Genomic DNA, 25,200 nt, shown 5'->3' with positions numbered 1-25,200 from the left:
TAAAAATCATAATATTCTTGTGAGAAGGCAAGGTTGAGGATTGCTCCATCTTAGCACGAGAAAATAGGCACAAGCTCTCATGATTGTTTCTTTTAATGCTTTAAACAATATCATAGAGAACTTACATCTAAATGATGTCCAAAATATCTCAACTTTCTCTTATCTAAGCAGTTTTTAGGTGGTATGATAAAATCAAGCTACTTTTAAATGTTCTTTTGAAAATTGCATTTCATTTATTCACATATTTACAGCTCCTTTCCTCTCCTCCAGTCTCTCCCCTCTTCTCCCAATGTTTCCTGCCAACTTTATCTTCTTTCTCTCTTTTTCATCACTCCCTAACCCTGAGTCCATTTAGTGCTACCTGTGCGCATCTGGGTGTAAGACCACCCCACCTACTGAAGCTTGTGCAGGCTCTCAGGGGCTACATCTTTGAAGAAAACTGATGCTGCCTCTTTGATCAGACACCAATTCCCAGTAGGGTCTCAGCAATGAATAGGACTTCATGAGCCACTCCTCTATAGGGGAAATGTGCGCTGCCTTGATCTTGGGCACGTCTTGTGCTCGTGTTGTGTCTTTATGTGTGCAAAGGCATCTTCATATCCAGCAAATTTTGTCACATTGCAGATGGCCACAATTTCTGCTTAATAAATTCCTTTTCCTCATGCTATGCAATAATCTCAGTCTGAGAGAGAAGGAGTATGGTGTTGATGTCCCATTTAGAGCTGAGTCCTCCACAGTCATTGCTCATCCTTGGCAAGTTGACCAGTTGTGGGTCTCTGTATTACTAGCATTAGGATTGAGCCATGCACTAAGATTAGAGAATAAAGAGAAGAACTTTTGGGATACTTTAATACTTTGCTCATTTGCACAGAGTGGTAGTGTTAGGATCTCCTCTAGTCCATCATGTTCGGGGGGCACCGTTAACAGTGCAAAGTTTAAGTACCATCCTTAAATTTTGTTTTTAAGGCCAGTCATAATAATTCAATTCCCTTCATACCAAATAATAATTAACTATAGCTTTTTAAATCCTGCTATTTACCTTCTGTCTGTTAAAATTCTATTTTATGGATTGGATATACTGCAAATCATGGCAGATTCATTTTAACTTAGAATTTCCTGTATTCCATATACTTTTATTTCTTGGAATATTATTAGTGTGACTTGATGAGCCCTGATATAATTTCTGAAACATGAAGATAATGTTGCCAAAATCAAGTAGCAAATTTTACCAAGGTTTTCAAAGTGTTTCTCATTAGTACTGGACTTTCTGTCCTGTGGGATTCAAGATTTTTTCTCAGTCGTTCCATGTAAATAAATAAAAACCATATGTTAGTTGTAAATAGTTTATTTGGAATACAATATTACCAATCACAAACTGTATAACCAATATTTTAATCATTTCTGACAGCATTATATTTTTCTATTACTCACGCAGCAAAATATGTTTCATAAGTCTTGTCATAGGAATATCACAATAGGAAATCATGAATTCTCTGAAAATCTTGTATTTGAAAAACATGTCTCTGGCATATGTGTATACTTCTTATTTAATCTTATTTTTCAATTACAGATATTGTTATCTGGAATGTGAGGTTTTATCTGAAAGTTTGATATTGCAAAAATATAGTAAAAATGTTAAAATCTTTTAAGGTGGCATGCTGCCTGATCTCAGAGTTCAGTGACTAATTGGTTGCAGGCAAAGATAGTCATGTAAATTTCCAGCATGTTCTGATATGTGAAAAAGAGCTTCTTTAAGCTAAGGAAATCATTCAGAAAAATATTTTTAGTATGTGTTAATTTGCTTCTTCTTTTCTACAACACCAAGTCAACATCATCATTATGGAACACAGAAAGTTTTAGGTCAACATTTCTTTAATTTAATACAAAATATTGTTTTATGAATGGTCTAATGTAGGATTTTTTTTGAAACAGGATCTCATACTGGCCTTGAATTTGCTATGTTACTAATGGCATCTTCAACTCCTAATCTCAAGACTTCAAACTCCTTAGTGCTTGGAGCACAGAGGTGCAATATTAACCACAGTTCACATAGTGTTGGTGATAGAATCAAGGGACTCACGCATGCTAGACAAGTGTTCTAACAACTGAGCTACATCCACAGTAATACTTGTTAGAGGTATGATGGCTAATATTGGTTGTCTACTTGACTGCATCTGAAATGAACTAAACTCCAGAAATTGAGGACACACCTTTGAGAAAGTTTTGCCTTGTTTTAAATAGTTGAATCCACTTCTAGTCTAGACCTTTGAGGTAGAAAAATACACATTTTTTGATCCAGATCTTGAGGCAGGAAGACTCACCTTCAATGTGGGCCATACCTTCTGTTTGAGGTCCATAAAAGAATATAGAAGAAGGAAGCACCTGCTCTTTGCCTGCTTGCCCTTGCCTTGGAGCACATCTATTCTTTCACTGGTATTGGAGCCTGTGTCTTCAGTATTCCAGCATATAATGAAAACTAGCCAAGTCATCCAACCTTGTGGACTGAGCAATTACTGGATCCTTGAACTTTCCGTTCATAGCCATCTTTGTTGGATTAGTTGGAAGTCATTCCAATAAATTCCATATATGTATATGTATATATATATATATATATATATATAGATAGATAGATAGATAGATAGATAGATAGATAGATAGATAGATATTCAGCCTATAAGTTTTGTTACTCTAGGGGAGTAGTTCTCTACCTTTCTAATGCTGTGACCCTTTAACACAGGTCTTCATCTTGTGGTCATTCTCCATCCATAAAATTATTTTGATTGCTACTTCATAACTGTAAGTTTGTTATTGTTATGATCCATTACGTAAATATCTGTGTTTTATGGTGGTCTTTTGGAGGTAGTGATCCATAGCATGGAACCATGACTGCTCTTTGGACTGGAGAGGGAGGAGGAGGGAAAGTGGAGGGAGGGAGAGGGAAATAGGAAGAGGTGGATATTTTTAAGAAAAAATAAAAAATTTGCTGAAAAAAAATCACAAAAAAGAATCCTGAATAATGCAAGAAGTAAGACACACACATGCATCTATGGTGTATGTGAGAATCCTGCTTCCAAGGAAGTGAGAAAATATTTTAATCATATTTGATTTTCAAAAAAATTCAAAGTAATGTAAGTTATTACTATATAAAATGGTAATACTTTGTGTTATAAGTTTTTGTTTTAAAGATATTATTCATAAAATATTACTGGAACCAGTTGATATGGGCTCCTTAAGACAGCTGTAATGATTTGCCAATGAAAATGTTCTCTCCATTCCTTTGATTGGCACATCGTGATTGAATGCTTTACTGGTACCTCAAATGGGATGAATTAACAGCCCAACAAATGACTAAACCAAGGCTTTCATTTTTGATTCTTTGAGACAGGATACCCAATGCATAACTCATATTCAAAGACCTATTAAAGATAGGATTTATGGTTCTTATTTATTAACTAAGACTACAAATAACATAAGATAAAAGCCATTCCATATATTGCTATTGCATTGTGTAGCTGTTCCATTTCTGCCTTGAATGACACAGCTAAGAGGTGATGAGAGATTTTACAATGGCAGACCACCAGAGTGGAGAGTGGAAAAGTGTGGTTTAATTTCTTTATTTATTTTTATTTTTTTTTTGCAGTATGCTTAACAGAAATCGTGAATAACTGAGTTGCTTCAAAATTCAATTTTATTTTCCAGAATGAGAGATTTGAGTATCAGCATAGCATTCTGAGTGTGAATTACACTGTGGCTTTGTCGTCTTTTACATCACAGTGCGGGGAATGGTTCTGATTTATTACTACATTTTTAAAGGGCAATGCTATACTGGAACCAGAAACTAAAGCAAAGTGAAAACCACATTTGTCAGAAACCCAGCCTTGACATAGTTTATGATCACTGACTACTGGCTCTATTTATAGGGCTATATTTAAAAATAAGCTAATCTAAAAAGATCAAATGTGATTGATGTTGGCCATTCATTATTTCTCAGTGTTTCATTTTGCGGCTTTAAGATGGTTATAAGATAGAAGATATATGAAGTTATGTAAAAATTGAAGAATATGTAACACTTTCCATTTTTATTATATTAATTTGAAGAGAATTGTTTTTCCTAAATATTCCACTTGGGTCTGACCAACATGCAACATAATCACAGTAATTTTGAAAGTACTGGAGGAATTATGAACTCCCTCTTCAGCTATACAAAATGTTTAATGATTATACAAAGCTTTGAATGCAATGGTCTAGTGTATAAGGCATTTATCACCAATGTGCAAGACGTTTGGCCCTAGGAAAATTTAAGAGCTCAAGTACAAGATATTTACCAATTACCTGGTTAAATAAATTATTGTGTTTGTATTGTTTTAACTTGTATATTGAACTTGACAGTAAATGCCCGTTCTCAGTGAAACTGACACTCATAGTTTTGTCTAGATTGGCTGACCAGTGAGTCCCAGGTGTCTGTCTACATCCAACAGCGCTTAGACCACAAACATATACACAGATATGCCAGGCTTTCCCACAGGTGCCAGGATTTAAACTCACATCCGCATGCTTTGTGGGAAAGCACATTACTGACGGAGGCATCTCCAGAAAGCTAAAACCAGTTTCTTCATTCCATTTCCTACTTTGGTTTCTGTTTCAAATGTGCTCCTGTGTTGAAGGGTTGGCCCGGGCTTGTGTCATTCACGGAGCTTAGCAGCACTTTTAGGATGTGGGCATTACAGCCGGAAGTTATGCTGCCTCAGTGTTGCCTGAATGGGATTTTTGCGGCCCCACCCTGACTCTCTCTTTACTGTGCAGCATTTGTGAGGTCAACAGCTTTCATCTTCCATGTACTCCTGTCCTGATGCTGGAACTCATCAGTGTGGCACTAAAGTGGCTGGGATCTGAAGCCTCAGAAACTGCACACTACACTAACTAGTCTTCCTTATTAGTTCATTGCCTCATGCATTATGTCTTTGTGACAGAAAGCTGATTGATATATCTCATAGAAGAAAGAAATAAAGAACCCTACTTTCTAGACTTTTTTTAAAAAAACCAAATATTTATTTAGTTTACATAGTGGATCAAATTTTAATGTTAACAGCAATATGTTTACAAATCTTCAAGTTGTAGATATCTTTCATTCCTTGTCCCACAAGGTGGTTATTCAAGGTGTGGTCAGTTTTAGAAAGGTTAGCAGGCTACTCAAACCTCAGACTAGTAGGTGAGGAGACCAATGAATCAAGAAGAATACATCAAAGACTCATTAGGCCCAGTGAGTTCAAAGCTCAGGATCCCTGAATGAGAAAGTCTGACTCACTAAACTGAATGAATTTCATGCCGTAAACTGAATACTAGACTTAGAGGATTTCATAGAAATTTTCCATCCTCATTTGGACTAAGAATAAGATTCAACTAACATATACTTTCCGATTTAGTAGGTTTACTGGGTAACATACTACTCTGAAAAAATGATTTTGTGTTTCCTGTGTGAAAATTCAAGCGGCAGTGGTGAGTGTTTCCTGATTTTAAAACATAACAGGGCAAAGAATGAAAAGCTGAATTAACAAAGCTCGATCCATAATTGCTGCTAACACCAGGCAAGGAAAATATGTTATTGCAACTGACCTGAATAATAAAGTGGGGAGGAAGAAGTGAAGCCTACTTGGTTGAAACACCATGTGAAAACTGAAATACAGAGGGGAAAAGGTAGTTTCTCTGAAAATAAAATATTCATGTTGATAAGTTACATAAAACAAAAGATGGAGTGTTTTCTGCAGGGAAATTACTTTGTTTGATGAGCTCCATTTATGCATGAGGGAGTTTTAAATTTTTGAAAAACCCCTTGGTTATTTTTTTTTTCTTCTTTCAATTCTGGTGGCTTTAATTTCAGACATAAACAGATGTAAAATTTTCTGGCTGAAAACTTTCTACTCTGTTTAAAGAAGAATTTATGGTATCAGGAGGGTGAGAAGGATGCCTTTTTACCATGAGAGTGATTAGGAAATCAATAGTTAAGACATCCCCTGCATTTTGAAAATGCCGTATGATAAATATGTCTTAATTTTCTTTGTTCACTTTTAATATCATTTTGATTCAAGCATATTCTTGAGGGATGCTCAGTGTCATGCCTACTAACTAATAGCTGGAGCTTTAGCAACAATCTCATTTGAATAAAATTTACTACAAAATGAATTTGCTTGAGTTTAGGTTTTTCATGTTTAGTTTTTTAGGTTAGAAAATTTTGCTTTTACCTGGGGATTAGTATGGGAGGCATTTAGACTTGTATCAGCAAACACAGGTTTGCATTTTATCTATTGCTAATCAACTTGACATTCATAGAAAGGGAAGTAACATGTGCTTCTAGCTCTAGAGACTTCAGTTTCAATGGTAGAAGACCAGAGTAGAAGGAACAATAAATGGGTAGATTTTATCACGTAAACTTCTTTGGTTGTGTGTCAGATAATCAGGGTGCCGGGTGCATTGTGACATGGTTCAAAGGGGGTTATTTGTGCCTGTCCTAAGTCTAAGAACAGGCAGAAGAGTGAATTTTTACACACTAATGTACTCTGATAAGCTTTCACAGTGCCTGTTCACACAAACTTGTCTAATCTATTAAGGACAGGCCATTATGGAAATATAGTTAGCCACACATCTATAAATACTGTTCTAGGGAATTACCAAGTGTGGTAAATAAGTAGCTCTACTTGCAGAGAAGTCTATGAATTTTCTGTCCACATTAAAGCAAGTTGTAAACTTCCTTTAGTAGTGCACTGAGCTCCTGGATAACAAGGATTCAGTTTAGACTTGATCTATGTCATCACTGTGCATACTGCAGAATCGTCTAGGGACCACAGCATGTTGTAGAATCTTAGCCAACGCTGAACTAACAAGCAATATGAACTTGACATTCAACTCTTATTTTACACACAGACAGGTCCATACTTGACTCTTATTACTTGTAGCTAGACAATTCAAATGTGCATAGACTTATGAAAGGATAATGCTTAAACTTAAAGGACCTGGGACATCTCTGCTTTTATGTTTTACCTAGTGTTTTTGGCCATGATCATGTGTGTATCATAAATATTGACTGATTGTGAATCCCTAGAGAGCCAAGACCAACCTGGTCCATTTACACTCTGGAGAAGTCCACAGTTATGTGAAGTAGGAAGTGAAGCCAATCAACACTTTATAACTTAAAATGACAAGTGCAGCCGTTAGTACAAGTTGCTACATGAGTCTGCTCCATGGGGGGAGAAGGCAGTTTTGAGAGGATGATATGCAGTTTGAATTCTGAGAAGTAAGTGAGTGAAAGGCTAGGATGGGAAAAAGTTATGAGGTTTTATTGCAAGACATCATGATCCTATCAGAAAACATGGACCTTAGTGATGACACTAAGCTGCTATGCAGTTCAACTACATGCATCTAGATGCAGAGAAAGCTGAGGTTTCAAATACCCAGACACAAGTACACTTGGAAAATTTAATGGGTTTTTGGTGTGTGATTGTGATCACAGTGCTGGGGACTTGAAGAGAGGCAAAATACTGTGGCTTGCTGGTCAGCCAGACTAATATCCTGGTGAGTTCCAGGATAGTAAGAGACCCGGTAGCAAAAGGAAAAGTAAAAACAACCAAACAGAACACAGATGACTTCTGAGGAAAGACAGAGTTGTTTGGGATTGCAGCTTGGGCTCCCTATCCCTGTACAAACACATTCACAGCACCAACACAGATAACCTGTGCATAGACTTTACACAAAGAAAACAGTGGGGTAAATGGGGCATCCGTGGGGCAGAATACTTAGAATTTTCTGGTTTTGTTAAGGGACATGTGCCACCATTCCAGGAAGAGTTAACCGTTTGGTTGAGAAACACTAATAAATTCATTTTAGTGAGTTTAAAAAGAACACATCATCAAGTTGGGAGAGAAAGTGTTTGGGGATAGAGGAATACTCAGGTTTAATCAAAACATTCTGTATTCATGGATGAAGTTATCAAACAATTTATATACAAAGGAATACCCCTAACAAGGCTTTAGTATACAGTAAATGTCCTTGAAATATACCTGCCCCAACCCTGTATCACCAGCACCTGTTAAAATGAGGTTCTAGAATATCGTTCTACTGAGGATAATTCTAAAATTAATAACAAATTATAAAAATAAAGTTGTTTGGGAGCAGATTAAACTGTAAATATAGTTTTTCCCTGTGTTCTAGAACTCTCTAATGATCAGGTACAGCAATTACGGCTGAAATTTTTCTAACTTTTAATTGCTTGGGATGGCATGGAAGAAGCATGAATGCAGTAAATAGGAAATAGAACTTTGACTGTATAGAGATTTTTTTTTACCAGAACCACAGTTTAGTCTCTCTGACTGGAGCACATCTCTGAAGGGAGAAGAATTGAAACCCAGCAAAGGAAGCCCAGCTCAGATGTCCAGCCAGGGAATTGATGACTGACAATGATATTCCTAACTGGAATGAGTTGGGAGAGAAACAAGTGGACTGTATGACAGCAGAGGAAATTTTAAATATATACTTGCCAGAGTGATGTTTCCCACTTCTTCTTAAACAATTTACCCTTTTGTACCCCTGGACTACTATAAATAAACTCTGCATTCTTTCTCGTTTCTCAGGAAAGGCATCTCTTGGTCAAAAAATATTCTGTGATATTGAACATGAGAGAAGCAAAGAGTGGTAAAATTATTGTCAGTGGATAAGTTAAGGATCTCAAGGTCTGTAGTTTTAAGTTTTACATGAAGAACAACTGTACTTATTGTAAGATGAGATAAATAAATAACAATGTGATTGATATCTTGAACCTCCACTAAAATGAATTATTCTGCCCTTGCATTTTTCTTCTCATGAAAAAAACTCCATGATAATTGGAATATAATTAAATACATTCATCGCCCATGAAAGTTTTTAATATTGTAGGAATATTTCCCTGTGAATTATAATTGTTGAAATGGTTCCCACTCGAAATTAGCACTGCTGAGCTTGGGGTAAGAACATGTGAGGTTGCCTAGGTGTTAGAAAAGACATTTTGAAAGATCTCTTAAACTTGGTGCTGTTGTGGGAAGTCCTTCTGTATAGGTGTAGCCCCGCCAGAGACAGTACATCAAATGGAAACTTGCTGGTAAGCCACAGGCACATGGCCATACACAGATGAATAGAAATGGGTTAGGTTAAGATAGGAGTAAGCCAGAAATATGCTTAAGTTATTGGCCAAGCAATATCACAAATAATATAGTTTCTGAGTGGCTATTTTTCATCTGAGCTTCTGGGAGCGAATGAACGCTCTCCCCCAACCTGGTACTGGACCAAGAAACACGTGGAAAGTTTTAAAGATAGAAGTTAGGGCTAGACTACGTGTAGAGTATGAGGTAAGCTCATTTGTCCACACTGCCTTTAAATTTTCAGACAGCAGATTCTACCACAGCCTTAGATTAGTTTCTTCTGTTTTGTGTCTTCCTTGACTGATCCTCACCGTGTAGGTCTTAAGTCAATCTACTATTAGAACTTCTGGCAGTTAGTCATGTTTTGTTTGTCTGCTTGTTTACGACATCACAAAATACTATAAAACGTGTGTGTTGTGAATATATTTCTGGTACTGGTGAAGGGAAGGAGGCTACATGTCATAGGGACTGAGAGGCAAAGAGAGCAAAGCATGTTCTTTTACAGGACACATGCTAAAGGTAGATAGTGAGTGTGGAGGAAGGTCTCAGGAAATAGGTCATGGAGTGTTTTCAGGAACTAGTGAGATGTTTACAGCTTTGCTTGCAGGTGCTTGTGTATGTGTGTATGCTTCTATGTATGTGAGTGTGTCTAAGTGTGAATGAGTATGCATGTATATGTATGTACAGATGTGTGCAATGTGTGTGAGAGTATGTATGTATGTGTATGTATAGGCATATAAGTGACATGGTTATGTACACACGTACACTCATTTATTCATAGACTTAAACCATACCACATTTTATTCACCCTCACAGCTATGAAGTAAAAAAATTTTCTGGTAAATAAAGAAGGGACATTGATTTTATCTTGTCTTTGAGACTTCTACCGAAACCCACAGCTGGTTAAAGTGCAGGAACAATTGGGTTGTTCACAGTGTGCGCAACCCAGTAGATAAATCTACAGCGTGATTCCTATACCCAAGGACTGGTGACATTGCTAAAGAAGGTGTGAAAAGATTTTAAGAGTGAGAGAACAAGGGCAACTGCAAGATAAGTCTTCTTATATGACTGGGTAGTTGCACCCAGGAAGCTCACATTATGTTTTCCCAAAGAGTACTAGTATAATGGTGATACTAACTGACATGTCAGTATGGATGGAAGGAATCTCACAAGGATTCACCCCTAGCTGAAGAGCTAGAGTCAATTAATGTCTAGAGAGAGAGAGTGAGAGGGAGAGAGAGAGAAAGAGAGAGAGAGAGAGAGACAGAGAGAGACAGAGAGAGAGAAATGAAGAGAGAAAATCAGTCTTCCCCAGTGATGGGATCCTGATAGGCTATCCAGTCCTATGTGGTCAGCCCTAAACACATATACATAACAACAATACTAAATGGACTCAGAAGGTTATATACATATATATGTATGTGTGTATATGCATATATTTGTGTGTGTGGTTGTACGTGAATGTGTATGCATTTGTACATTTGTATGTGTGCGTGCAACAATGATAATTAAAGAAGAAATTTGGTGAGACAGAAGGTAGGACATGGAAACATTGGTGGGAAGAAAATAGGTAGTCGAAATGATATTAATAAAGTATTAATGTATAGAATTCTCAAAAAATAAGAGAAATTAATCAGGGTAGGGAAGCAGATGAATCAGAGAAGGGCTGGGGGACGGATGAACATGGTCAAAGCACTTTGTGTGAAATTCTCAAGGAACTAATTATAAAAATCAATTATCTAGTCTGCATCTGTTATTTATAGTGACACTAGCTTTCATTACTATCATAAACAAAACAGAATGCACTATTTGCTAATCACTCTGTTCATCCAATAACTATCTCAAAATGTAATAGTCATATACAAGATGATTTGGTAAATACCAGTATTTATTCTTTATTTTAGACAAAAATATCTTTGTAATGATCTTACTTGGATCTCTAACGGGAACTTCAAATGTTCAGAAAAGACTGTAGATGAGCTTCTTTTTTGTGATCTTGCATGATCCACAGTTGGGGAATTGCTGAATGGGAGAGTACAGTTTCATAGAGAACTAACACAGTAACATATCGACATGACTTGTCATCAGAAGAACTTACTCAAGAATATAACCACTAAAGTGAGAGGCAGAAAAGCCAGGGTGCTTGGTTTTAGAGGTAAGTTACATGATGGGAAAGAAGGCGATATGTTTGCCATTAAAGAGAGAACAAATAAGAGAGGCAGACAGATGAAGAATCACAGAACAGCAGGAGCAAAAATGGGCAATTGTCCAAGTTTTAACTCAGAATAAAACGAGATGAGAGAATTAGATGTTGAATTTAGCAGTCTGGGAAACGCATGATCATTGTTTCAGCCAGATTCTAACGTGTTTTTCCTAACTTTGAAAAATGATAATGCATCTGAACAGTTACACCATGTAACCCTACACAAACTGCACAGGATTGTGAGAAGCAAGGCAGCCGTGTATCTCCCATTTCACAGACTGCAAAGAGAAGCCTGGTCGCCAAGGTCGTGCATCAAGTAAATAACATAAGGGAGAGCAGCCGCGTTCTGACTTCAACATTTTGAACTTTTCAGTGTGTGCTGTGTATCTTGAAACAGGAGGCACCAGAAATCTGCTGTGAGAAGGGAAGCATTCTAGGCAGTAATCCAACAATGGTCCCTCGCCGCCCACACACTCACAAACTATTGCCACAGTCAGGCGCATCCAAACAGACCAACATGCGGCCGAAAGCACTGGCTCTCACAAATTTGCAGGGGTCACTCTGGATACTTGCTTGTTTTTTATATTACCATGCATACACATTCTACCAAGTGCTGCGGAGAGAAATGTTAACAAAAACAGCCACGCTTCCAGCATTTGTAAGGATGATATTTCACTGAGAGATTGGCTTCTTATCAAATAACAGAAGTTCCTTTGAGTATGGTCTCAAACACAAAGCCATGGTGTGAGGTAGTTTGAGGAATTTTGAATGGGTTTCACATGTAGATCAGGTAATACAATGCTTACCTGACACAATAGTGTGTAAAGGGAGGGAAAGAAATCAGACATGTGTAGTAGCTGGGTCGTATGTATTTCTATTTTTAGTATTTGGAGAAATCTACAGTTTGATTTCTTCAATGGTCATATTAAGTGCTGCCCAGGAGCAGGGAGTAACTGTTCCGTTCTCTCCACATTGTCTCCACACTTGTCATCAGGTTTGTCGGTGACAGCCATTCTGTCCGGGGTGAGATGCCATCTGGAAGTAGTTCTCATTTGCATTTCTCTGATGGAGAAGGATATTGAACCCCTTTAAAGTAGCTTCACAGATTTTGACCACTTTTTTTTTTCTTTAAACTGTCTATTTAGGTCCTTGGCACACTTGTTGATTGGCAGCTTTCTTCCCTTGGTATTTAGTTTTTGCAGTTCTTTATGGATATTATGCCCTAGTCTGCTGTATGGCTGGTAAAGGTTTTCTCCCATACTGTGGGCTATCATTGAGCTCTCTGACTGTTTCCTAGGCTGCACAGAACTTTTGTTCATGTGCAGTTTACCTGTTGATGCTTAGATAAGTTTCTGCTCTGTGGCTGTTCTGTTCTAAAAGTTATCAGCTAACCCAATATCTTGAAGGGTATTTTTTTTTGTTTTTTTCCACTAAAATTTTTAGTGTTTTAGTTTTTAAATCAGGACTTTGAACAATTTTGAGTTGATAAAATTAGAAAGTTTCATCTTTATTACAGAGATATTTCTGTCTCCATGTATATTGCTGCTTTATTCAGTATAGCAAAGAATTGGAATAAACATTGTTTGTCCACTAAAAAAAATGAATGGGTAACATAAACTTGGTACACAGGCACACACACATGCACACAAGGACATACAAGTATATAGAATGGGATACTATTTAGCTCTGAACAAAAATGAAGTTAAGGTGAGCATCCAAACAAACCAGGCTCCCACAAAGCCAGTCCATGCAGTAGAATCAAAGCCCCGTGCCATTGTCCTTGGCTTCTCAGTCAGTCCTCATTGACAGCCACATTCAGAGAGTCCGGTTTGATCACATGCTCCATCAGTCCCAGTCCTGCTGGCCTTGGTGAGCTCCCATTAGATCCCACCTTCTCAGTGGGCGGCGGTGGGGGGGGGGACCTTGGACTTCCCACGGGGTAGGGAACCCTGACTGCTCTTAGGACTGGAGAGGGAGGGGGAGGGGAGAGAAGGAGAAAAAAGGGAGGTAGGGAGGAGGTGGAAATTTTTAATAAATAAATAAATTAAAAAAAAGAGAAAAAATGAAGTTGAAATTTCAAAAGCTTATAGGAAAATGGATTGTTTTAATAAGTAACATTAAGATCGCATTGTCTCAGAAGTAAGTAAAATGAAGAAACCTGGTCTATGATATATGTCTATAAAAACGCAAATGCACATGTGGGAAAAATAAAACATGAACAAAAAGGAAGAAGAGAATCTAAATATAAACAGATGGTGAAGGATCGAATGCAGGTAGTGGACATGAGTTATGAAAACAGATACGAAGTTAATTGTTTTCATAGTTCTATTTCTGTCATGGGTTTTGTTTTGGGTTGTGCATAAGTAAACAAAATATATTTTATTCTAAAAGTGTAAATTTAAGGTGAAGATTCACTTCTGCTTCAAATCTCTATTCTAACTTTATATAAATTCACCAAGTTACAAAGTTTTTTAAAAAATAATAAAGCTTTTATCTTTTTAAAATAAATTAAGCAAGCCAAGGGTTTATCTGGAAAGAGTCACATAGGTGAAGAAATGAGCGAATTCAACCTGACAAGAGTTTTAGTTTCCATTTTAACCAACAAAGAATCTTTCTGTTCATGTTGTTGAGGGTGAGACTGAGGTATCTCATTTGGATTCAGTAATTTTTTTCCCCAAATGATAATTCCTGAAAGATAAATTATAATAATTTGTTAAGTGATTTTATTAGCTTGGCTGAGAGTCACACATCAGGGAATGTCTCTCAGGAAGGTGGAGAGTGTGATCCTAGTGGAGGCAGAGCTATTTTTTTGTCAAGTGGGAACAAGTGATTAAGATGACAGATAATAGCAGATCAATTACTATCAGATCATTTCAGGTTGCTTTTCTTGTAATAGTTAAAACAAAGGGGACTTCACTATTCTGCCACCTCGGATTGGTAAGAGCCTTTCCAAGAATTGATGTGAGTCTCTTCAGGAAAAGCAAAGCCAAACCAAAAATCAAATAAACATAAAACAAACAGTCTTTTGGGAGAGATTCCTACTTCCTTAAATTTTCAATTTGTTTTTATGATCCTCAGAACAAAGTATTCTGTGAGAGTTTGGATTGTTTAGGTCTGGTCGGAAATAATGGCTTCCTACACATGAGGAGAGAAATATATCGATAGCTATGAAGTATTTCTCTGTGTGTGTGTGTATGTTCGTGTGGGTGTTTGTGTGTGTATGTGGGGGGGGACAGAACTATAACCACGCTTTTCTGGCATTTATATAGGATATATTTCTGCTCCTTTTGTAAACATCAACCTCAGCCACAAGAGCCTCACAATCTGAAAGTACTACAGTGATGAACTCTTATCTCTCTGGCTTGTTCAGTATGGCAGTCATAAGCCATGTGTGACCACTGAGCATTTATAATTTTAAATTTTTCTTTAATTTTAATTTAAAAAGCTACATATTTGACTGTACAGGGACACACAAGGGGAATTCGGGAAAAGACTTGAGTTCCTACTACAATAAGTTTGATGCATTTGACATAAAGTTTATATTTCTCATGTTTTGTGGCCTGAATGTAATTGGAAAATGTGTTTTGTTGGTATAAGGAAGAACTTACCTGGAACAAAAATGTAGGTGTGAACAAAAGCTCATTTTCCATACTCACTAGGGGAATAAAAACTGAATGTATTTATATAAAAAACTTCACCAAAACATCTAAATAGAAATCCACAGAAAGTGATTTTTCCCCAGAACCCCCAAAGAGTTAATGTAAACAACTTGCTTTATGTTTCCATTTGATAAATCTGCTTGTGAAAAGACAAAGATCACAAAACAAAATAAATGAAATGAATACAACTGATTCTGTAACAAACCATCAGGAAAGCCTAATGGTTAATTCATAAAATAAAATGGGATTATTATAAAATAATCTGTGGTCAGCCAAAGCATTGCATTCCATTATATTTGATATGTTGGGTTTCTATAGAACTTCCTTTCCCTTTAAAAATATTTATGTTTGGATATGAACCATAGTTTGAATACGGAAAATGAAAATTTCATGAAAGTATACAGGACAAAAAGTACATTTTGGATAGAGGTGACTCAGTGGATGAAAGGACTTGTTGCCAGGCAAAGTGAACTGAGCTGGATCACTGGGACATGGTGGAAGGAGAGGACAAACTCCTACGGATTCTAGTCTGAGCTCTACATAAACCCTATGGCACACACACACAGTCACATTCTCATGTACACACACACTGAAGGACACGCACAAACATTGCCATAGAATACTATTTTAAGCTGTGTTACATTTGCGAATGTTGTGTAACATTTGTTTTAATGATTCAAAGCTATGTTGCATTCTTTTATGTTGCATTAGTTTAACTCTGTGAAACTGTGTTACTTTGTCAAAAACACCTCAATGGTCTAATAAAGAACTGAACTGCCAATAGAGAGGCAGAAAAAAAGGATAATTTAGGCTGAAAAGCAGAAAGAATACATAGAAGGAGAAATATGGGAAAGAGAGATCAAGGGACAAGAGAGGAAGAAGGACTTAATGGGCCAGCCATCCAGGCACCCAGCTACACAACCAGACACAGAATAAGAAGGAAAGAAAAGTGCTTTGTCTGTAATAAATACTTGAAAGAAAAATTGGGCAAGACATGATATTCAAAGGCCTAAACACAGATGCTGGTCGAGCTTCACCCAGGCTGATTCTGTTGAAATATGTTAATTAACAGTGCCATTTATTGAAGAATTAGTTACATTCTATGTATGCTATATTTTCTGTCACTAAATATTTTATGAGTGTCTCTGTTAAATGGGTGGATATAGAAAAAACGTCACCCTGAATGAGGCAACCCAGATCCAAAAAGACAGCCATGGCATGCATTTATTTAAAAGAGGATAGTAGCTATTAATAAAAGAATAGCCATGCTACAATTTGCAGACCCAGACGGGTTAAGTAACAAGAGGGCTCTAGAAGATCTTCTTAGGGATGAGAAATACAATAGATTGTGAGGGTGGAATTGGGCAGGTGGGGTTAGGAACAGGGGAGAACAGGTGGGAGAGCACGGGAAGGAGAGAGAGACTACAGGGAGAGACAATTGTAATTGGGTACCCATTGGTGGGGGGTAATACGGAAAACTAGTGCAGTGAAATCTTCCAGGGACTTATGAGGGTGACCCTAGCCAGGATTCCTAGCAATAGAGGATAAGGAACCTGCTGTAACCATGTTCTGTGGGACTGGGACACCAGACCAGCCACAAAACCTATGAACCTATCTTCTGTCCTGCCTGCAAGATATACATAGGCAACTGTGGTTCAGAACCTGTGGGCGTGGCCAATGAATGATTAATAGAGACCCAAACCAAGAGAGGGTGTCGATGCCCTACACACTGGCTGGCTGGCCAAGAAGCAGAAGCTGGATAGTTCAGAGACCTAGGGTAGAACTCAATACGACTGACATAAAATACAAAGTCAATGAAATGATTCCTAATGGGACTCTGCTATACTCACAGAAATGTGCCTACCCCAGTCGCCTTCAGTCAGGCTGCCTCCAGGACCCGATGGGAGCAGATGTCGAGACTTACTTCTGTGGAGTCAAGCATTAGGTGGAGCTCAAGGAACACTGTAGAAGAGGTGAAGGAAGGAGGGTGGGAGTTAGAGGGTTCGAGGGGAGCAGGAGAACATGGTCCCTGGAATCACCTAGAGAAGGTCTCATAAGGGCTAACAGAGATTGAAGTAGTAACCATTGGTCTGTTAGGTCCTCTGCATATGCTACAGTTGTTTAGTTTCGGCTTTTTGTGGAACTCCTAACAGTGGGAGTGGGATTGTCTCTGACTCTTTGATATGCTCTTGGAACACGTTACCTCTTACTGGGTTGTTTCCTCCAACCTTGATGTGAGGGCTTGTTCTGTCTTATTGCATCTTGCTATGCTGTACTCATTTTATACTCCCAGAAGGTACGTTTTTTTCTGAAGGAAATTGGAGGCACAGTGAATCTGAGGGAGAGGGGCGGTGTGGGGGAACTGAGTGGAGGGTGGGTGCAGGGGGAATTGCCTTTAGAATGTATTGCAAGAGCTGCCCTAACCAGTTACCCATTGCCGCCTGCATTCAAGGGAGCTAGATAGGTTTCCTGGTCACCTGTCTGGAGTCAGTGAGCTCCCACTAGTCAGGTCAGCTTTTTCTGTGGATTCACCCAACCTGGTCTTGACCCCTTTGCTCATGTTATCCCTCTTCTCTCTCTTTGACAGGACTCCAGAGAAGGAGCAATCCCTAATGACTACTTGGACATTTTGAAGCCCAGTTCCTATGAAGAGAAACCTTGCTCAGCCTAGCCTTGGTCCTGTCTCAATGTGGTGACATAAATGAATTTGTTGACTCCTCATGGGAGGCCTTACTCTCTCTGAGGAGCAGATAGGGCTGGGGTGAGGGGAACAGGAGGGGAGGGAGGGGGAACTGGGATTAGTGTGTAAAAAAGATTGCATTGTGTGAAAGAAGAATAAATAAAGAGTATTGTGTAGTGCTCATTAATTCTACTATTAGCACCCTACTTAATGGCTTCACGGAAAGTGGTTGCACACTAAGTTCTGACTGTTTCTCTTACAAAATGTACTGTGCAATACTCGGCTTCTTCATTGTTCTCAAAGGCCAAGTTTATTATGAAGTGCAGGCACCTACTTCTTAGTTGGAGATATGAAGCGGATTGTTTTGTATCAAATCAACGTCGCGTGACAACATGATGGCTAGATTTATTTGTCAACTTGACACACATAGAATGACCTAGAAAAAGAGTCTGCATGAGGAATTGTCTAGATTAGGTTGGCTATGAACATATCTGTGAGAAGATCATTTTGATCTTGTTAATTGAGCTGGAAAGATCTGCCCACTCTGAGTGGCATTATTTCCCAGGCAGAGAAGAGTAGAGAAAGCAAGCTACTCCCTAGTGAGTATGAACGCATGTCTTGTCCTCTGCCTCTGATCATGCATATGATTTGATCAACTGCCTAAAGCTTCTCCTGCTGGGACTTCCCTGCTATGAGGGATTGAAATCTGGAACTGTGAACTGCAGTCAATCCTTTTGTTCCTGGATCATTTCCTGTAGGTATCTTTTATTATTTCCTGTAACTGTGAAGTATTTATCACAGCTACAGGAAATAAAACTAGGATACCCTATAAAAATTGCTACATTATCATAATGATAATATAATTATATATAAAAGGCTTATGAAGGAAATCATGACACTGATTTGGTTTATTAATATATACATAGAAGTCTAGAGAGAAGTAAAATGGTGTGCCCACACTGACATTATTGGTGATATTGGTTGCCATAATTGTTATTCTGTAGTTAATATTTGATAGTTAACGTGTGTGGTCGTTCCTACAGCGACATGAGGCAGACATATTTACTGTTGAGCAGCCTGAGGAAAATGAGCATCTTCAGTCACTTGGCTGCTGAGCAGTGGAGCTGGAGTTCATCTAGACAAGATTTTATTTACCCCAGGATGAGATATTTGCTTAGGAATAGATGAAGTTTTTCCCCCTTCGAACAGTAAAGAGAAAATGTCACTTCCGCCTAAGTCATGACTTTTGAGAGGTATGCTATGTGTTTTCTTAACCCATGTTCTTTTGAAATGCAAAACTGTGGCTCTGTTTTACTTAAGGAGTACCTTGATGTTATTTATCATATGTGAACCAAAGAAACTGTTAAAATCTCCTCATTTAATCCATGATCACATTCTCCTAGGATACATAAAAGATGTTCCGTTGAGAATAAAAACATTCTGTGTCAAAAACAGAGCATAGGTCATAAGATTAAAGAATGAATCTTGCAATTTTAATTGATATTGCAGTAAAATGCCAATAGAATATCCAATGTTTCCACCAAACATATTAAAATGGTGTTTAAAGTTTATCCCATACTATCCACTTAACTTTCAAATACACACACATATCTATATCTATATCATCTATACCTATATCTACTTCTATATTGTGTATATTTGAAATCCTACTTGTATTCAGGGATGAAAGGCTACATACTTATCATGGACTGGAATGTTTCCACTCTGTAAGAGACATTTGAAAGAGAATTATGTTAACACAAGCACATGCACAGACCTAAGTCAGTTTCATAGCAGTCATTTAATATTTACTAGATGTACCTGGATAGTTTTTCAAATCCAAAATAGAGTTATTTTGTATCTCGGCTAATAAACTATGATTCTGAACGTGTACCTGATTTCCATTGTGGGGGCAAAGTTCTAGTTACCTTGATTACTGTATTTTGCTAAATATTCCGTTGATTCTTTTGTACACAAAACTGATCTCATTTACCCACAGTGGGGAGGACATTTTCTTAGTCATTTTTACATTATTTGTAATGAATTTACAGCATCCTCTCAACCTCCCACACTGACCCCCTAGGTTGATCAATTGAAGGCATTTACTGGATCACCAGCTGAGATTACATGGTGTAATCTGTGGCTAGGGATCAGAGATTTCTCTGTGTAAATTTAATTTACTCTTGTAGGGATCAAAAGCTTGTTAATACTCCACTCTTTACAATTGAGCTATAAGCCTGAAGCAATTAGTATTCAAAAATATTTTCTTTCATTAATATTTTGACTATGTAATCTATTTTGTTCCATTTTAGGAACCAATATGATGTGTTTTAAAATTAAAAATGCATGGGCATGTTTTGTGTTATTATTCTCAAATAAATATTTATATACAAATTGAGCAGCAGCAAAACAAACAAACAAACAAAAAACAGTTTAGATACCCATTTCTTTCTGCTTTCCAAATGAAGTGCCTAATAACTTTCAAGGGATCAGGATTATTCTTGCACAAAAGAAGAAGTGAGAAAACATTTTTAATCATTAACACAAGAGAGTTTGCCACTTTGCAGCAGGAAAAGACACTGAATACTAGCTGTGTGAGCCTGGAGGCTGTTGATGAGCCACACAGATGTGTGAGAAACAGTCTCCCAGCAATGTTTAAAATGGATCATGAATGAATAAACAGTTTTTTTATGGGCTTCATCTAGGACTATCCTATCATCAGTTATTATATGCAAGTCTGTATGATAACACAGTTTCTTTTAAATTTTACCACAATTTTCAAAGAAACTATTCAAGAACAGAAAAAGGATGATAAATTCTGTCCAAAGCAATTTGTTTTGATTTTACACACTGACGTAATTTGAAAGTATGATACATTACCAACTATCCTTATTATAATAGCATGGTGACAGATAATACTGCAAAAAGATAATCTGTAATGCTACCTCCCATAGTTTAGCAAAAATCCTCTATAACAAACAAGAATCTATCTTGTCATAACTCTCTCTGGAATGCATGTAGTGTTCATAGGGGCACAGTAACTTTTTGTGTCTTTTTTATTTTATTCAGTTCTGGGGATTTTAGAGAAGGGGTCAAAATGACAGCTTTCTGCAGGAGGCAAGTAAAACTTTGTTTTCATTAACTTTGAAAGGAAACTCAGACTCTTACATTGCTAATACAGGCCACACATTTCATCTGTGTCCTGTACAACTGATGACATTGATATCAATATAAAGCACTTACTTTTAAATATTACTGTTTCAGTGGTGTCTAAAGCTACTTGTGTATCATCAGCCCTTGAAAAAAGGACAGACTTCATTGCAGTCTTGTTTTAACAGGACCATGAATTACCCACATGTGAATGGCTTCAATAGAAGCATTTAGCCTATTTGAAGTCTATTATGAATAAAACAAATACTTCAATCTACAGAAAATATTTTAAGTATAATTTGAATCGGATTATTTGCAGTACTTTCTATTAGTGACCTTCTTGTTCTAACCTTTAGAACAATGTGAAATAAACATATGGTATAACGCATGAAATTTATAGGCAGAGTAGAAGTACTTTATGCCAATTGACCAGCAGGATTACATTTCCCTCTTACATTGCATACTAAATGTATCTTCAAATGGACTCCCTAAACAGAGTTAGCATACAGGGAATACTTGCTAATAGATCAACTGAGCACACATGCGATGAAAAGGAGAATATGGTTGATGAAGTTATTACCTAAGGAATTTTCAAAAACAAATAGTATTTAAAACAAATTTACTATGCAAAGGGCTGGAGAGATGGCTCAGAGGTTAAGAGCACTGATTGCTCTTCCAGAGGTCCTGAGTTTAATTCCCAGCAACCACATGGTGGCTCACAACCATCTGTAATGAGATCTGGTGCCCTCATCTGGCATGCGGGCATACATGGAGGCAGAATGTTGTAAAATAAATAAATAAATAAATAAATAAATAAATAAATAAATTACTATGAAAATATTTTGCACAAGTATTATATTAAACACACACACACACACACACACACACACACACACACCAAAATTAACCAGAGCATGCAACTCAATTAGAATAGAATTTTATACTTTCACTATCGAACGTGTTTTTATGCACTTATCTATCATCAAAAATAAAATACTTTTGGCATACTTGAAGTAGAAAAACAATTAGTTTTATTATATCCTCTTTCATGCCTGTTACCAGTTAGTATTGTTACTTACTGCACATCACAAGCCTTCTTACTTTTATTGTTTGTATCATGGATTGTATTGATGATGAAAGATACAAAGACAGAAGCTCTGAGATGGGAGGGACAAAGAGGAAAATACTACGTAGAAGCACTTGCAAAGTTTAATTAAATGGCTTTGAAGGAAATGGCTGGGTTTATATTATAATGAAATATGAAAAGACTATGGAAGAGGTAACTTTTAGTTTGTCTTTGCAGGCAGTGTAGGGATTTGTTCAGGTTTCATAAAACTAAAAGTCACACGTTGTGATAGTTATGTGCTACAGTCTGTGTATAGTTTGCTTAGGATCTGGATTGTTGTTTGCCTAAGCCCCAAATATCCGCATTTCAAGTTTTTGACCCTGTGCACGGTACTGTTTATATCAAAGGGAATTTTTCAGGTGTGAATAACAGTTTTGAGTTAAAGAGGATTATCCTGGATTAGCATGGAGGGATGTAAGTGTGACTACTTCTTGCAAACAGAGAAGGAAAGACAGTTTTGACAGGAGAAGAGGACACAGGAATGTATGGTAGAAACAGGGATTGAGTATGCATAAATACTGTAGAAGAAGCCATTAACATGAGAAAACGAGGCACTGTGTTGTGAAAGAGTATTTTAACTAGGCAAAGATGTGCTGCAATTGTTGATGCTGCGCTGCAGAATATTACTTTAAATATGGAAATCGTATCACTTTTCTTTGTGCTATTTTTGTTTAATGATGTAAGCATTGTTTTAATTATGTTTCATTATGTAAAGATATGTTGCATCTGTCTCACCTCACCTCCCTAAGGTACCTGACTGGTCTAATGAAGTGCTGAATGGTCAACAGCTAGACATGAAAACATAGGTAGGGCTGGCAGGCAGAGAGAATAAATAGGAAGAGAAATCTAGGCTGGAGTAAAGAAGAATGGGAGGAACAAGAGAAGGGGCAGAAAATGAGGAGCATGCTCAGGGCCAGAAGCCAGGCAGCTGTCATCCAGCCAAACATAGAAAAGTCATGATAGTAAGAAAAGGTAAAAAGCCTTAGGCAAAAGGTAGATGGAGAGAAATAGGTTAAGCTAAAAGAGATAGCCAGAAACATGCCTAAGTTAGGCCAAACATTCAGAGCTAATAAGTCCCTGCGTCATGATTAGGGAGCAGATTGGTGGCCCAGAAGAAAAAGCCCAATATAGTAATGAATTCTTCGTTTAGAGGTTCCAGAAAGTGTCTGACCTGCTTAAACCTGGACATATCCCCTGGTATCTGAATTTAGATTATTGTTTCTAGATGAAAAATACATCACATCTATGTCATTCTTTTTCAGTGTTCATAGCATTTGTTTTTACCAGGACTAAGAAACTAATGAAAGTCTGAATTTGCACCTTTAAATGACATCGTTACATTGCTGTTGGATTTTAAAAGCACTGTGAGGGTCAACTTAGACTCAATAATTACCATCACAAATATGGCTGGCGTTATTGTTCAGATTCTCAACTCACACGTATTTGATGTACAACATGCTCTTTGCTTCTAGGAGATCTGAAAACTGACCTGGACTTCACTTCTATATTCTGGGAAGATAAGTGACCCGCAGTGCTTCTCTCTGGAAATACTAAATTCATAACAATATTTATATTTGTTTCTAAATTCCTAACAGGGCACAGGTTAATCCCAAGTTTTAAAAGCCTAAGTTTAATATTAAGTCACAAAGCTAAAATAGTGAGTGAGAAATGGTTAGCCTATACTATAAAAACATAGGTATTTGTCTATATGATTGCATGGGTATGAATATAGAGATATCTTCTAGCACTGTTTTATATCCAGAATCAAATGTCTTTGACAAGACTATTGAAATCTAGGTCTTTGTTCACTAGATTATACTGAATATATTGAAAATGAATGTACACAAAGAAGTAGATAGCTTTCAATGCGTTTGGTTTTTAGTTCATTCTAGATTTATGTGTGAGTATTGGTGTTCTTAAATGAAATATTTTAGAGATGTAAACAAAATTATGGACTTGGGTGAATGAAAACTACTGCTTTGGTGTCTTTGAGAAGAACACTGACCACATAAGACAGTCTGAGAAGACAGCTAATGAGTAAGAAAGGAGAGAAACAAATAAACAAACAAATAAAATAACAGTACACACCTGACCAAATAAATAAATAAATAAATAAAATGATAGGTGCTATTGAGCCTTAAAGTGGAATTCTAGAGAGATAATTCATGCTTACATATCATCAAGGGAGAGTAACTGGAAACAGTATTGACACTTTAGCTGACATAGAATTCCTAAATCTCTAGACGTTTTCATCCAATATTTAAGTTAGCAACATAAAAGCAAAATAAGACATAGGCCTTGATGGCAACATGTGTGAGGTTGCTATTGGTGTATGAATTGTGGGGTTCTAGGAAATGTCACCTAAGAAGGAATGTACTGCTACCCTTCTTTTCCTCCCATTCATTGAGCTCACTGTGGTCACGGTTCCTAGGTACTAGCATTGTGCCCCACTTGGAGGAAAGTAAAAAGAGGACCAGAATTTCCATGAAATGAAGATACATTCTAGAACTAGTCACTTTATGCTTTATAGATGCAAATATATATTTCAATATAAGGATAGCACTTCTTTAAATTGTATTCTCATCTTAAGTTAATTTCAGTCACTCTTGCTTTTGAACTAAAACCAACCCTCCCTCCAAACCGTAAACCCTTTTAACTTGAGCTCTTATAAATATTAAATCAATTTTAATTATGCTGTCCTAAGGGTACAGGGAAGGAGTATTTTCACAGTTTGACATATTTAGTACATCAAGATGCACATATTCATGTAAAATGGACGCGAGTGTTATTTGCAAGATGGAGCTGATGTGCCCTGGGCAGTCTCTTCCTTGCACTATTTCTTTCCTCACTAATGACTTCAGCAGCAGGCAAGTTGGCTCATCTAGAAAGTCAGGCAGATTCCCTTGAAGATTGAAGACCTTTTCCATAAAGCTCATTGGACGTTCCCAAACCTACCCACAAGACCTCCACTACAGTGTACTTTTCTTGGATATACATTTATTGGTTGGGAAGACATGAATGGAATCTTGGTATAATGTGGTGACACAAGATTTTTTTTTTTGTACTGCAAGAAACTTTGTGAGAACCTTGACTTCCAGCTCAGTCTCACTATCTGAGAAGATGGTACACTGAAATTGGGGGAAAATTAGTCACCCAGGCTGTTCTTATCTGGTGGTGTTGAGGGTTTATACCTATGGTAAAATTTGGAACATTATGTG

Source organism: Myodes glareolus, chromosome 20 (genome assembly GCF_982192425.1).
Source record: "Myodes glareolus chromosome 20, mMyoGla1.1, whole genome shotgun sequence".
In the NCBI taxonomy this organism is placed as follows: Eukaryota; Metazoa; Chordata; class Mammalia; order Rodentia; family Cricetidae; genus Myodes; species Myodes glareolus.
The sequence above is the reverse complement of the archived record's forward strand: the minus strand, read 5'-3'. Positions refer to the sequence as shown.